General features: G+C 36.8%; 1 pseudogene across 1 annotated transcript; it reads left to right on the plus strand.

The window, feature by feature from the left end:
• The first annotated feature begins 289 nt into the window (after window positions 1-289).
• LOC309630040 (protein Cripto pseudogene) lies at window positions 290-13,189 on the plus strand (annotated as a pseudogene). The gene has a single exon. The product of its transcript is annotated as a protein Cripto pseudogene (transcript).
• The last annotated feature ends 2,790 nt before the right edge of the window (window positions 13,190-15,979 follow it).

Genomic DNA, 15,979 nt, shown 5'->3' on the forward strand with positions numbered 1-15,979 from the left:
TAAATCCATTTAAATATATAGTTAAAACTAAATACTTGAGAGAATTATGTATAAAGAACACAAGTGTTTTAAACCTTCAAAATGTAAAAATAATATATAACCAACAAATCAGAAAGTGGGAAGAAAGGCTGTTTGAAGAAGTGTAAAGTTAGTCTTTATCTTATCTCCCTGTTGGCAGGGAGTCAACAGACACAGTGAGAGTGAAAATACAGGTTTAAAATGTACAGTTACATCATCCTCTTAATATTGTTCACAATCTTTTTTTAACTTACAGAACTCCTTTAGAAATGAGTATCTCATCTGGTAAGGATATTTTTTTTCAACATGTAGGGGGCAATAGTCCAAACTCATTGGAATAGACACTTTCTCTACTTGGCATGCTGTGCTTTTGTTTTGGTTTTTAGTTTATTGGCTGCCTTATACATCATTATGATACACCAGAAAATACTGCTTCTGAAAAGGAGCTTACTTTTTTATATTTAAGCTAAATTTTTTTAGAGCAGTTTGAGATTCACAGAAAAATTAAGAAGAAAGTACAAGGAGTTCCCGTTTGCCCTCTACTCCCACACGTGCATAGCCTCCCTGATCGCAAATATCCCCAGCAGAGTGGTACATTTGTTACAATCAGTGAACCAATAATGATGCAGCATTATCACTCAAAGATCATAATTCACATTAATGTTCACTTTTGTATGTGGTAGAGACATTTTTATCTCACATTCAGTAATGACTTCTGCTTCTTTCACTAGCTTAAAGTAACAATAAACATAATAATTTTTATTTAAAGTAACTAATTTTTATTTAAACATGCTTATATGAAATAATTTTTATAAAATAATTTCTGTCTTTCTTTCTTTTTGCATATAGTCATAGAAAAGTGTTCAGCTATTGTTAACACTGGTTGTTTTGAGTGGTGGCATTTGAAGAAATTACATTTTTCTATTTTGCCTGAATGTCCTATAATAAATGTGTTTCATCTCACAAAAATAAAATGTCATTGTTTAAAAAAAAACTAAAGAGAAAATTATACACCTTAGGGACCACTGATAAATATTTCCACAGTAAGTGTTAATGCTGATTTATAACATATTTGGCAGAATTGACTTAGAAAGCTATCTTGAAAAACAGCAGGAGACTTGAAAACAAAAGAGAAAGATATAGTAAACAATTCGGTTTAGGAAGATAAGAATAAGTGGGATAAATGGAATACTTCAAATGTTTATTGAGGCTAAAAATGGAAAGTATTTACATCAAACATAACCCATACTTAAGGCAGGTTAGACCAAGTCCCATAGTGTACTCGTCTGCTATGGCAGCAGTAACAAAACACCACAGACTGACTGTTTGGCTTAACCACATGGTGTTTGTCCAAAAGGCAGGTTATTAAGGTTGGAAGGTGTGTTTGTTGGTAGTCAACAAAAACTGAAGTTATGCTTGTGTTAATTTTAAAGAAAGTGGCCAATAAAAATCTAAATGTTTATTTATAAAACACGACAAAAACAAAGAAAGAGAGGAAGCTCTGAAGCTAAGGAATGAGTTTTAGTCAACTACCAGAACCTGTTATAACTCTAAAAAAAAAAAAAAAGAGAGAGAGACTCACAGCCAGGAACTCAGTAATTTACAATCAATTCAGGTAAACCAAATGATACAGCTTAAGAATTTTCATTATTTTTTCACACTTGATAATATTTTATAATTTTATATAATTTTCTAAAGTTATGTTTTCCAAACTTAAAACTAATTCAGTCATAAGTGATCCTAATATGTATTTCATATCGGCTAAAACAGCAATTCTCAGGCTTTTTGGTCTCAGGATTTCTTTATACCCTTAAAAATTGTTGAGAATCCCAAAGAATTTGCCTTAGAAAAATTTGGAAACACACACACACAAATACACAAATACTCCATAAGCCATTAAGGCAATATTATCAACATATGCCACGTAGCATCTAGAAAACTAATGTGCACTCATGCAAGAGAATGTAAGCACCAAAAGCAAATAACATATTAGTATTATTATGAAAATATAAACAACCTTGAAGACCTCCTGCAAGGGTTCCTTGGACTACATTTCAACTAGAGCTAAGCTAAAACAAGCTTGAAAGCTCAAAGATTATTCTTCTTTTATCCATTTGTGTGCCAAAAAATGTTAGGGAGGAGGAAAATGTAGAAAAAAGAAAAATGTGATTTGATTTATTTAGTTCCATTATTTTTCATTTAACAATTCTAGTTGGCAAAGCAACTGTGAATAAAAAGCTATTTACACTTTGAAAGAGAAACCTGCTTTTTTTTATTATATGTTCTTTTCCCCCACAAAGATCACTGCTGTACCTTGACATATCCAAAAATGCATGCATATAAGACATAAAAGCTTTTCACATAAATGGTCAGTTACCCCCAATATTTAGTTCCATCCTTGTCAATAAGAAAAAAATAGTTTAAGTGACATGTGAGGCATATGGTATAGTGCCTGGCAGAGTAGTAAACATTCAAATAATGACAGCTATTGCTGTTTGCTGTAAGTATTGAATACTGAGACTACAGGGGTAGCATAGCAGGATCACAAATTTTGTTGCCTATGAATTTCCCATTTAAATAAACGTACTTTTAATTCACAGTCCATTTTAATTAACTAATAGATAACTTGCATCCAGTAAACTTCCAGAAAGCAATGGATCCCACAACAGGCAGAATGCCCAGAAGGAAAGAGAGACTTATGCAGAGTCCAGTGGGTGGAATAACCTGGAGGCTCAAGACCTTTAAATACAAGCACAAGTAATGCCTTAAAGGTACATTCCTTACTGACAAGTCAGGTGGTTCTATAGTGTATTATTGATACTAATAATGCTTTTTGCTCAGAGTAGCAAAGGAATCTGGAAAAAGGTGTTTTGCTTTTCTCTTAAAAATTTAAGAATTTCTAGTGAAATTTTGCCTAATGTTCCACAAAAGTTCCTTGGAAAGGAGTCTGTAAATAAGACATCAAATGTTAGCATTCTGATCAAAATATTTTTGACCAATGTGCTATTTAAAATTATTTAAAGAGTTTTATTCTTAGAAAATGAATATTATGATATTATACAAAAGAACATCAGTAAGGTATTTTGGGATATTTCCTGATATGATTCACAATATTTTTTTAAAAAAATAATCAAAAGCTGCCTGAAAAGCTAGCCCTCTCCATTCCTACACAGTTCCTCTACTCTTTCCACCACCCCCCAAAACTGCTTTTATGACAGTCATCAGTGATCCACTGATTGATTCAAAGAACATTTAAAATTCTTATTCCACCTGACATCTTGAAGGAACGTGAAATTTTTGCTTCTTCCTCCCTCAAACTCTTCTGTTGGTTTCCATAGATTTTCTTTCCCCATGGACTGCATTCTGCCTCTTTTATTAGATTCTATTCTTTGGCCCACTCCTAAAAATGTGGTGTTCCCCAGATTCCATCTTGTGCTTGCTTCTCTATCCAACTCAACATCCTTCCCTAAAAAAATTTGATTCATTCCCATTGGCTTATCCATTGCTTGAAAGATGATGACTCCTAATCTGAATCCCACTTTAACTTCCTATGTTTCAAACCTGTGCTTCCAACTCATCTGTAAAACAGATTGAATCCAAACAAATCATCTTCACTTCCTTCTTTGCATTCCTTATGTAAGCAATGGCATCATCATCTACATTTACTGACATAAAATACCCAGTCATGTAACTCCTACTTAAGTCCCGTATTTAATTGATTAAAAATCCTATTGATCCTGCAACCAAAATACCTTCCAAATATTTTATATTACCATTATTTATGTCCAAGTCTAGCCCTTATTATCTATGTCCTAGACTATTAAAATAGACTGCAAACTGATCTCCTTGCCACTAACTTCTTTTAATCCTAGTCCATGAAAACCATATCATGTCATTCCCTTATTTGAGAACCCCTGTTGCCTTTCTATTGCTTATTGAATAAAATATAAATTCCTTAGAATGGCATAGAAGGCTCTTCACAACTGGGCCTTAGTTTATTTTTCAAGACTTACATCTAATCGAGAGATTAGAAACACTGGTCAAATCTAAACTGCAGATACTTGAATTTGTTTTGAGCTCATACAACAACATTTTTCAAATGAGAAAATTTTACATAAAAATCTAGATATCAAGCTCTTTTGAGAAATTTTAAGATGTGGCAATATTGAGCCCTCATTTTCTAATGGAAATCATCTGCTGGACCTGAAGTGTTAAATTATTCTTATACATTCTCACATGCTTTACATGGAATATTGCTCTCCATTTTGCCACAGTTTACCATCTAGCTCACTTAGACTCCTGTATGTTAGCTGTCTGTCTCCTAAAACTCCTTAACACCGCTTCCCTAGTCACCATCCACTCTCCCCACACTGCATTTCTTTCAAGTGATTTCAAGTAATTTGATGATTCTAAGTCTTCGTATATTCAGTCATCTTTATTTAAAATGCCCTCAAACAGATGTAGAGATAAACCATGTTCTTGGATTGGAAGAATCAATATTGTCAAAATGCAATCTACAGATTCAATTCAATCTCTATCAAATTACCAATAGCATTTTTCACAAAATTAGAACAAAAAATTTTATAATTTGTATGGAAACACAAAAGACCCCAAACAGCCAAAGCAAACTTGAGAAAGAAAAAATGAGCTGAAAGAATTGGGCTCCGTGACTTCAGACTATACTACAAAGCTACAGTAATCAAAACAGTATGGTACTGGCACAATAACAGATCAATGCAGCAGTATAGAAAGTCCAGAGATAAACCCACACACCTATGGTCACCTAATCTATGACAAAGGAGGGAAGAACATATAATGGAGAAAAGACACCCTCTTTGATAAGTGGTGCTGGGAAAACTGTACCGCTACATGTAAAAGAATGAAATTAAAACATTCTCTAACACCAAACACAAAAATAAACTCAGAATGGGTTAAAGGCCTAAATGGGGGGCTTCCCTGGTGGCACAGTGGTTGAGAATCTGCCTGCCAATGCAGGGGACACGGGTTCGAGCCCTGGTCTGGGAAGATCCCACATGCTGCGGAGCAACTGGGCCCATGAGCCACAACTACTGACCCTGCGCGTCTGGAGCCTGTGCTCCGCAACAAGAGAGGCCGTGACAGTGAGAGGCCCACGCACCGTGATGAAGAGTGGCCCCCGCTTGCCGCAGCTAGAGAAAGCCCTCGCACAGAAACGAAGACCCAACACAGCCAAAAATAAATTAATTAATTAATTTGAAAAAAAAAAAAAAGACCTAAATGTAAGACAGGATACTATAAAACTCTTAGAGGAAACATAGGCAGAACATTCTCTGACATAAATTGCAAGCAGGATTTTTTTTGATACATCTCCTAGAGTAATAAAAATAAAAGCAAAAATAAACAAATGGGACCTAATTAAACTTAAAAACTTTTGCACAGCAAAGGAAACCATAAACAAAATGAAAAGACAACCCTCAGAATGGGAGAAAATATTTGCAAACAAAATGACCGACAAGAGATTAATCTCCAAAATATACAAACAGCTCATGCAGCTCAAAAAACCAAACAACCCAATCAGAAAAATGGATGGAAGACCTAAATAGACATTTCTCCAAAGAAGACATACAGATGGCCAAGTGACACATGAAAAGATGCTCAACATCACTAATTATCAGATAAATGAAAATCAAACCTACAATGAGGTATCACCTCACACTGGACAGAATATCCATCATCAAAAAATCTACAAACAATAAATGCTGGAGAGGGTGTGGAGAAAAGGGAACCCTCCTACACTGTTGGTAGGAACATAAATTGGTAGAACCACTATGGAGAACAGTATGGAGGTTCCTTTAAAAACTAAAAATAGAGCTACCATATGATCCAGCAATCCCATTCCTGGGTATATATCTGAAGAAAACCATAATTCAAAAAGATATATGTATCCCAATGTTCATTGCAGCACTATTTACAATAACCAGGGCATGGAAGCAACCTAAGTGTCCATCGACAGAGGAATGGATAAACAAGATGTGGTGTGTATATATATATATATATATATATATATAAAATGGAATATTACTCAGCCATAAAAAAGAACAAAATAATGCCATTTTCAGTGACATGGTTGGACCTAGAGATTTTCATACTGAGTGAAGTAAGTCAGACAAAGACAAATATCATATGATATCGCTTATATGTGGAATCTAAAAAAATGGTACAAATGAACTTATTTACAAAACAGAAATAGAGTCACAGATGTAGAAAACAAACTTATGGTTACCAAGGGAAAAAGGGGTAGGGGGGACTTCCCTGGTGGTGCAGTGGTTAAGAATCCGCCTGCCAATGCAGGGGACACGGGTTCGAGCCCTGGTCCGGGAAGATCCCACATGCCGCGGAGCAACTAAGCTCGTGAGCCACAACTACTGAGCCTGCGTGCCACAACTACTGAAGCCGGTGCGCCTAGAATCCGTGCTCCACAACAAGAGAAGCCACCGCAATGAGAAGCCCGCGCACTGAAATGAAGAGTAGACCCCACTCACTGCAACTAAAGAAAGCCCGCACATAGCAATGAAGACCCAACACAGCCAAAAAAAAAAAAAAGTAATTTTAAATAAATAAATAAATAAAAGGAAGTAACACCTAAATATTGGTATATAAGAAAATTTGAATTTGTATATGCTGAAAAAATTCATTTAAAAAAAAGGGGTAGGGGAAGGGATAAATTGGGAGATTGGGATTGACATATACACACTACTATATATAAAATACATAACTAATAATAACCTGTATAGCGCAGGGAACTCTACTCAGTACTCTGTAATGACCTATATGGGAACAAAATCTTAAAAAAGAGTGGATATATGTATATGTATAATTGATTCACTCTTCTGTACACCTGAAACTAATACAACATTGTAAATCGACTATACTCCAATAAAAATTAACTGAAAGTAAAATAAAATGCCCTCTTTTTACTTTGTCAGCCTAATTAACTTTTTAAACTCTTATCTATCCTCCAGGCCTCATTCAAATTTTATCCCTTGTATAAAGTACTCTCTAAATTCTCCCCACTCCCATTTACCATTTAAGGGTCACTGTTTCTTCTATAATTCTGTAATTCTTTTACAGCAACCAACAGGAGAATTGGCAACACAATAACTAGAAATAATAGGATAGTACCAAAACCACCATAAAATAACATAAGGTTAACAAGGTTAAAAAGGGAAAAGAGGAAACAGAAAATAAAATGAAAGAACTGAACTTTTAAAATGAAAAATACAATTATTGCATTAAATCTCAGTGGGTGGATTAAAAAGCAGATTAGACACAATTGAAAAGAAAAATTCTAAAGTGGTAACATAACCTGATAATTAAAATGCATTGTCAGAATGCACTAAGAATTGATAAACAGATAAAAAATTAAAGTGGAAAATTGTTCTGAGAAAATCAACCTCAGTCCAATAATAAGACATAAGGCAAAGTAAAACATGAAAGAGGGAATAAAGTAAATGGAAGACAGAATGAAAAAATTCAATGTAAGTCAATTAGAATTTCCTGAGGAGATAACCGAGTACATAAATAGGTGATGACTTGTTTGGTAAGAAGTTTTGATAATCAGATCAGTTGCTGCAAGCCTACTCACCTATGGTTAGACTCTTATTCCCATACAACTGTAAAACAAAGCAGGTCACATAAGATACATTGTTGCCTACCCAGTGGCATGTGCTCTGGACAGTCACTTTCCTGTTAATCTGAGATTCATACTCAGTGATGCAATCTCCTTCTGGGGCTCAGAAAATCTGTGCTGCTGGCTTCCCTGCAAGTGCTTTGCACACTGAAGTTTTATTCTTCCCCAGAAGAAGGGTCACCTCTGGAGATGCTGTAGGTGAGGACAGAAAAAAATTGTTCAAGTTTAATATTAAAAAAGCAACAAAGTTTTATCCATGAATATTTATTAAGGATCTACTTATAGTGCATGTTGGTTAAGGGCATGGGCTCTGGAGTTAGATTATCTGGGTCCAAATTCTGCCACAACTGTTTCCTAACTGTGTAGCCTTGAACAAGTTTCTGTGCTTACCAAATAAAAGAATGATACTAATTTGTAATGTATTAATTATGTAACAGTAGGAAACAAAAATTCTGCCAATTACTCATGACATATTCTCTACTGTAAGAGGCATCTTGTGCTGGTATATCCTCCATATTCTCCTCCAGATCAGTCTCCAATCTCTTCTGCCATTCTCTGGGTCCTAAGAGGCTGACTTATTGGAGGAATTGGCAGTAAATGTAGGTCAGAGGTGGGAGGAAAGTGAGGTCAGGGTATTATATTTTTCCTGTGGTGGTGTCAGGGTTTGCCTATATACCACTACAACAGCCATAGTCCTCTAGGCAGCTCTCTCAAAACCACTGCTTTCTTCAGGTTCCTTCATCGTGTAACTTCAGGCCAAGGAGCAGAATGTCTTCCAGAGGGTGCAAGCCACCAGGTCCTTCATTATCTCATATTGGTTAGGGAAACCACATCTTTTTAAAGCATGCATACTTTTATAAAACTCTCCTCAAGTTACTCAAAGTGTGCTGTTTGTTTACTGCTGCTGCTCTGACTGATACACATCCCACTTTGGAGATATTAAAATGTGAAAAAAATATTGCAGCTAAGATATAGTGAAACATATCACTTAGCTTCTCTGTGCCTCAGTTTCATTTCTCTTAAATAGGAATAATATTCCTCTTAGAATTATTATGACTAAATGCACTAATGCATGTAGAGTACTTAGAAGAGCATGTAGCATGTAATAAGTTCTCAATAAATATCATCATTAGTGTATTTAAAACATTGTGATAGGTGCCATGAATTATACAAAGATGGGTAAAAGACAAAGCATCCTGGTCATCTTAGTAAGTGACAGCTTTAAGTCAGTTATTTTGACCTAAAGCCCAGTATTCTTCTATCAAAACTTCCTTGATAATCCAAAATAACTGGAAAGAAGATCACTCTACCTTAGTGCAAAAGCACTTTTAAAACACTTTTTAGAATAAATGGTGTTATTAGTTTTAATTATGTACAGTAACACAATGTAATAATTAAAATGCATTGTCAGAATGCACTAAGAATTGATAAAAAGATAAGAAATTAAAATTATCTTGAATGTAAAAATGGTAGTTATTTATAAATAAATAGATTCTTCAAAAGATTAGATAGAAAAGAGATTAGAAAACTAATCTTCATTGAGCATCCACTATGTGAGAGGCACTTCAAGACTGAGTACTTACAAACTGTCTAACAGGAAGAAACGGCTGTCCCGGTTGTACAGATGAGGAATCTACCTCTGAAGGGCAGAGCAGAGACTCAAACCCAAAGCTTCCACAGACAGCAGGGGGGAGCACAGGGAACAACCATGACTTTTCTATATCACACTGCCTCTGGAATGCTTCAAAAAATAAAAATCCCCTAACATGGCTTAAATAACACATACCCACTTATAAGGAGATGTACGTTTATGTGTGAGTTTGTTCTTAGACTCCTTTTTGGGGTTTCTGTTTGTTTCTTTGTTTTTGCAAATGGCACAAAGATGCAGTCTAAGAATTATCACAGGTGTCTTTTTTCAAAAAACATGACTTCTTTAAAGCCTTGCTACTGATTATGATCTACAGACCAACAGCAGCAGTCTCACCTGGAAGCTTGTTAGAAATGCAGAACATTAGGCACCCAGACAAGGACTGTTATAAAATTGCTAGCCAAGGAAACTAGAAAGAGAAGAATAAAACTGAGCATTTTCAAAGACAGAAAAATTCTAGTGGAAAACAATCTAAAGTATCTTTCTCATCATGGTTTCCTCTACTTCACTCCAATACCTTTCACTCTTCCCTCCACCACTCCCAACAGACTTACCAGCTGTGAAAGGGAGAAAAATTGTGAAAAGTATCCCAAAAGCTGAAGACATATTCTGAAGGGGGTCCCCGCCTTCTTTTTTTTTTTTTCCTATCCCTACCTCTCTGTTTTCCTTCCACCATACCATTACCTAGCTGTGGTCTTTTTCTTCTCCTGATCGCTCCCATAAGCACTGATGAGAAATCCCCTACTGTCTTACTCCACTGTATTTCTGGCTCGTGAGCAATTTAAGAAGAAGCATTCCCTGTTTGGAGAGTTGAGGTGATAATGACTGAACTTCCTGGTTTGTGCTTTTATACATTTATTTCTCTCCAGCGAAGCATATATATTTGACCCACTATTCAGATCCAATGGTAATCACTTGAGTTATATCCCAGATAATGTTAAAATGATTCTTGGGGCTTCCCTGGTGTCACAGTGGTTAAGAATCTGCCTGCCAGTGCAGGGGACACGGGTTCGAGCCCTGGTCTGGGAAGATCCCACATGCCGTGGAGCAACTAAGCCCATGCACCACAACTACTGAGCCCATGAGCCACAACTACTGAGCCCGTGTGCCACAACTACGGAAGCCCACGTGCCTAGAGCCCGTGCTCCCAACAAGAGAAGCCACCACAATGAGAAGCCTGTGCACTGCAACAAAGAGTAGCTGCAACCAGAGAAAAGCCCGCGTGCAGCAATGAAGACCCAACACAGCCAAAAATAAAATAAAATAGATAAATTTATTTTAAAAAATGATTCTTATGAAGTATGTGTCAGTATATTCTTTTTTTTTAATTAATTAATTAATTTATTTATTTATTTATTTATTTTTGGCTGCGTTGGGTCTTCGCTGCTGTGCACGGGCTTTCTCTAGTTGCGGCGAGTGGGGGCTACTCTTACTTGCAGTGCGCGGGGTTCTCATTACAGTGGCTTCTCTTGTTGCAGAGCACAGGGGCTAGGTGCACAGGCTTCAGTAGTTGTGGCTCGCGGGCTCTAGAGCACAGGCTCAGTAGTTGTGGCGCACGGGCTTCGTTGCTCCGTGGCATGTGGGATCTTCCCGGACCAGTGCTCGAACCCATGTCCCCTGCATTGCAGGCGGATTCTTAACCACTGCACCATCAGGGAAGTCCCAGTATATTCATTTTTATAAATAAAGAAGTAGAGAAGTTAAGTAACTTATCCTAACTTGATTAATGACAGAGCTATATAACCCGGATAGAAACCGTGATCTTTTCATGGATAGTTTTCCTTCCCTTGCATTGTATTGTGTGTGTGTGAGTGTGTGCATGTGTCTGTGTGTGTCTATATATATTTGGTAATTTGTTGTGTCGTTTATGAGAGACGACAAACATGATCTCTTCCTCTAGAAGTATGCACTTTAATACAAAAAACACTGAGGCAGAGAGTATTTAAAAGTAAAACACTCCAAAAAACCATAATACAAATAGTTCTCCACTCATATGACCCCCTTCCAAGTAAAAAGCTTGGGCTGGGGCTAGAGGTCAGTCTGCATTCAGGAATTAAAGCCCAGCTGGGGAAATTTTACTTTGATCCATCCAAGAAATCCTATGCACAAGCCCTGGACTTCTGTCTTCCACAGGTGAGGAGGGGACCAGGTACCATGATAATGCTGCAGCTGGCATTTCTGAGGCACCTCCAACCTGGCTCCAGCGCAGCTGCCCCCTTGCTGTTTCTGAACATGGCCCTAGTGGAATGTCATCCCTGCCACAAAGTAACAGAGGACACCACTGCCCACTGCACAAGCTCAGACCTTTTGTGGGAGAGGCCAGGTCCTCCTTGCCTCCACCCGACCTGCCTAAACATTCACCCTTACACTTTCACACCCTGCTGATGATGTTACCCTCTTCTACTTCATAATTTCCACTTTATTTCTTTTTTCTTCTTTATTCTGTTTGTTTCTGGCTAAGCCTTTTTAGGATATGCTGTCTTCTGCCACAAAATAGAGGGTGGCGGGGTAGGGGAATCAATCTACAGATTCAATGCAATGTTAACCTGGGTTTTCTATGTGGAAGGAGACAGTGAAGACTGAGGGGCTGGACTGGTAGGCAGAAGTTTCTGCTTATAAATTCTCCTCACATCTTCTTGAACAGATGATAATCCTTCCCTTTGGGTTTGTTCTATTAACAAATGATTAACATAGGTTTCAGTTTGATTATCCAAAGGAACGATTAATGAAAACTTCTTGTGAAAAACATCAGGATCAGCTTCTTGTCACCAGATAGATAATTCCTCTACATATTTGAAGATGAAAGTTGGGATTCTTTTAATTGGTGAACTTTATTACTGTCAATATCTTGGTTACTGTCAATATAGTATAATTTAGCAGAATGTTATCATTGGGGTAAACTGAGAATGGTGCACAGGGATCTCTTGTGTTATTTCTTACACTTACATGTGAATCTATAATTATTTAATTATTTCCATTAAAAAAATTGAAAGTCAGGTGTGGCTGAGGGAGGAGAATCTCCCTGAAGGTTATAGTCAAAGCGTTTATTAAGACTGACCTGTGAGACATGGACTGAAGGAAGATGGCACGCTTCTCTTCCAGTGTGATTTTGATCATGGCCTTTTCCAGAGCATTTGAACTAGTTGCTGGATTGGGCCACCGTGAACTTGCCCATCCATCACGGGGAGACCTGGCCTTCAGAGATGACGGCCTTCAGTCCTGGGAGGAGCCTGCAATTCATCATCAGCCTTCCCAGTTTGTACCATCCATGGGAATCCAGGACAGTAAGGAGCTAAACAGAACCTGCTGTCTGTATGGGGAAACCTGCATCCCGGGGTCCTTTTTGCCTGCCCTCCCTCTTTCTATGGACGGAACTGTGAGCATGACTTGCACAAAGAGAACTGTGGACCTGTGCCCTGTCACACCTGGTTGCCCAGGAAGTGTTCCATGTGTAAGTGCTGGCATGGCCAGCTTTGCTGCCTTCCTCAGTCATTCCTATCTGGTTGTGGTGGACGACCACCTCACAGCTTCTGGGACTCCAGAATTAACACTGTCTGCATGTGCTCTTATGCTACCTGGCATCTGCCTTGCTGTACAAAGTTATAATTAACCCATATTTGCATGCAACATTTGTCATGCAAATTTCATGACCTGTAAATGCTGTCCTTCCAACGTCCCACCTGAGAGATGATGATTTGTTAGTTGCCTTTAAATAGTGAATAGATTTCCCTAACACAGTGAAATAGTGAATAGATGGTCCCTAACATTTCCTTAAAGTACCAACTACTTTCCTCTGCCCTGCCCTCTCCAAAAAACTACTTAAAAAAAAAAGTAACCCATATCTTGTGCCCAAGTCCTATGTTTCTTGATACATGTAACTCTAGCAATGGCTTATTAATAGTTTCCTTTAAACAATTGAATTCTATCTTCAGATTATTAAAGGTTACTCCCAGTGTGGAACTGAGTATAAAGCACTGAATAGAGTTGATCAAAATCAATTAAGATAATATCTTGAAAAGGAAAGGAAAGGAAGTATCTGTAAAGGGAGCAAAGGAGAAGACAGGGGCAGATATCAGAGGTGAGAGACAGGGTGCTGGAGAAACTGAAGTGTGCATGTGTCCCTAGGAGACTAGACATTAAAGTGGGAACAAATGAGAAAGAGTTGAGAAAATAAAATGGATTACTTGGTTGATCGGATGGGTATAGAGAAGCAAGTTAAAAAGCTAAGTTGAAGGACAAGTTTCTATCATCTATAGGAAGCTGTATAAGACAAGGGCACCTGTTTTCTCAAGGATTTGAAAAGAGAATAAAGTCTCCTTGAAAAAAAATTCTATGTAAATTCCCCCAATGTATTAAGAGTGCTTAATACATTATGATTTCTCCATACTATGCAATTATTTTAACGGTGGTAAAAGATAAAATGTTCACAATATATTTAATTATAAACGAGATGATAAAACTATACATTGTAAAGCCCATTTTAAAAATATGTATCTGGTGTGTATCTGGTGTGCCTAGTAAAAGTGGGAAGTACGCTGAAAAAAAAAATTGAAACTGGGGTCTATATCTCGAATCTAGATGTTAGTAAATTTAGGATAATAGAAAGGAAGTTGGTTGCAAACTTACAGACCTTACTGGCCTAATTTCAGAAGCTGCAACACATGGATGGAATAAAATAATTTGAGGTATTATTATATACATGATCCATCCATAAGGGATACCTCTAATTAATTAGGATATTCTGTAGTTCATCACTACACCTAAGTTTTAGTGGAATTCACACCCTTTCAAAATTGTTCTTTAGTATCTCTGACAGAGATTTAATATAGTATTTGGGAGTTGGTGGTTGTCATTTCTAACATCAGGCATAGGAAGTTTTTTAAAAACAAACCCATCACCTCACATGGTACCTTTCTTTGTATACTTGAAATTAGCAAGTTTCGAGTATACAATATAGTATCATTAACTATAGTCACCACGCTGTACATTAGATTCCCAGAACTTATTCATCTTATAATTGAAAGTGTGTACCCTTTGACCAGCATTTCTCCATTTCCCCAACATCCCAACCCCTGATAATCACCATTCTACTCTGTTTCTATGATTTTGACTTTTTTTCCCTTAGATTCCACATATAAGTGATACCATGCAACATTCGTCTTTCTCTCTCCGGCCTACTTCACTTAGCATAATACCTTCCAGCTTCATCCATATTGTCACAGATGATAGGATTTCCTTTCTTTTTAAAGGCTGAATAATAATCCATTACATGTATATACCACATTTTCTTGATCCATTCATCCGCCAACACACTCTTAGGTTATTTCCATACCTTGGCTATTATGAATAATGCTTCAGTGAAAATGAAAGTACAGATATCTCTTCAAGATAATAGTTTCATTTCCTTTGGATATATACTTAGAAGTAGGATTAGTGAATCATGTGGTAGTTCTAGTTTTAATTTCTTGAGGAATCTCCATACTGTTTTACATAGTGGTTTACCAGTTTACATTCCCACCAACAGTGCACAAGGGTTCCCTTTTCTTCACATCCTTGCCAGCATTTGTTACCTCTTTTCTTGTTGATGATAGCCATCCTAAAAGGTACAAGGTGATAGCTCATCATGACTTTGATTCGCATCTCCTTGATGACTAGTGATGTTGAGCACCTTTTCGTGTACTTGTTGGCCATTTATATGTCTTCTTTGGAAAAATGTCTACTCATGTCCTTTGTCCAGTTTTAAATTAGAGTATTTGGTTTGGTTTTGTTTTGTTTTATTTTTGCTATTGGGTTGTATGAGTTCCTTATATATTTTGGATATTGACCTCCTATAGATATATGGTTTGCAAATATTTTGTTCCATTTTATAGGTTGCCTTTTCATTTTTTAGTGAGGCATAATTAACTCATATAACATTATATTAGTTTCAGGTGTACAACATAATGATTTGTTACTTGAATATATTATAAAATGATTATCACAATAAGTCCAGGTAACACATGTCACCACACAGTTACAATTTTTTTCCTTATGATGAGAACTTTTAAGATTTACTCTATTGGCATCTTTCAAATGTGCAACACAGGGTATCATTAACTATAGTCACCATGCTGTACATTATATCCCCATGACTTATTTATTTTATAACTGGAAGTTTGTACCTTTTGACTCCCATCACCCATTTCACCCATCCCCTACCCCCCATCTCTGGCAACCACCAGTCTATCCTCTGTATCTGTGAACTTGTTTGGGGGTTTTTTGTTTGTTTTTTTTGTTTTGTTTTGTTTTAGATTCTACATAAGTGAGTTCATATGGTATTTATCTTTCTTTGTCTGACTTATTCCACTCAGCATAATGCCCTCAAAGTCCACCCATGTTGTCACAAATAGCAAGATTTCATTCTTTTTTTATGGCTGAATTATAGTCCATTGTAGGTATTTACCACATTTTCTTTATCCATGCATCCACCAATGGACACTTAGATTGTTTCCATGTCTTGGCTATTGTAAATAATCAATCCAGCAAAGCAGAGTAAAAGAAAAAATAAAACAGAGCTGGGGGAGGAAACACAGTAAATGAGACATGTAAAGTAAGATTGTAGAAATATGGCCAAATATGTAAGTAATCACAACAGATGTGAATGG

The sequence above is a fragment of the Balaenoptera borealis genome (genome assembly GCF_965194805.1).
Source record: "Balaenoptera borealis genome assembly, chromosome: 5".
NCBI lineage: Eukaryota > Metazoa > Chordata > Mammalia > Artiodactyla > Balaenopteridae > Balaenoptera > Balaenoptera borealis.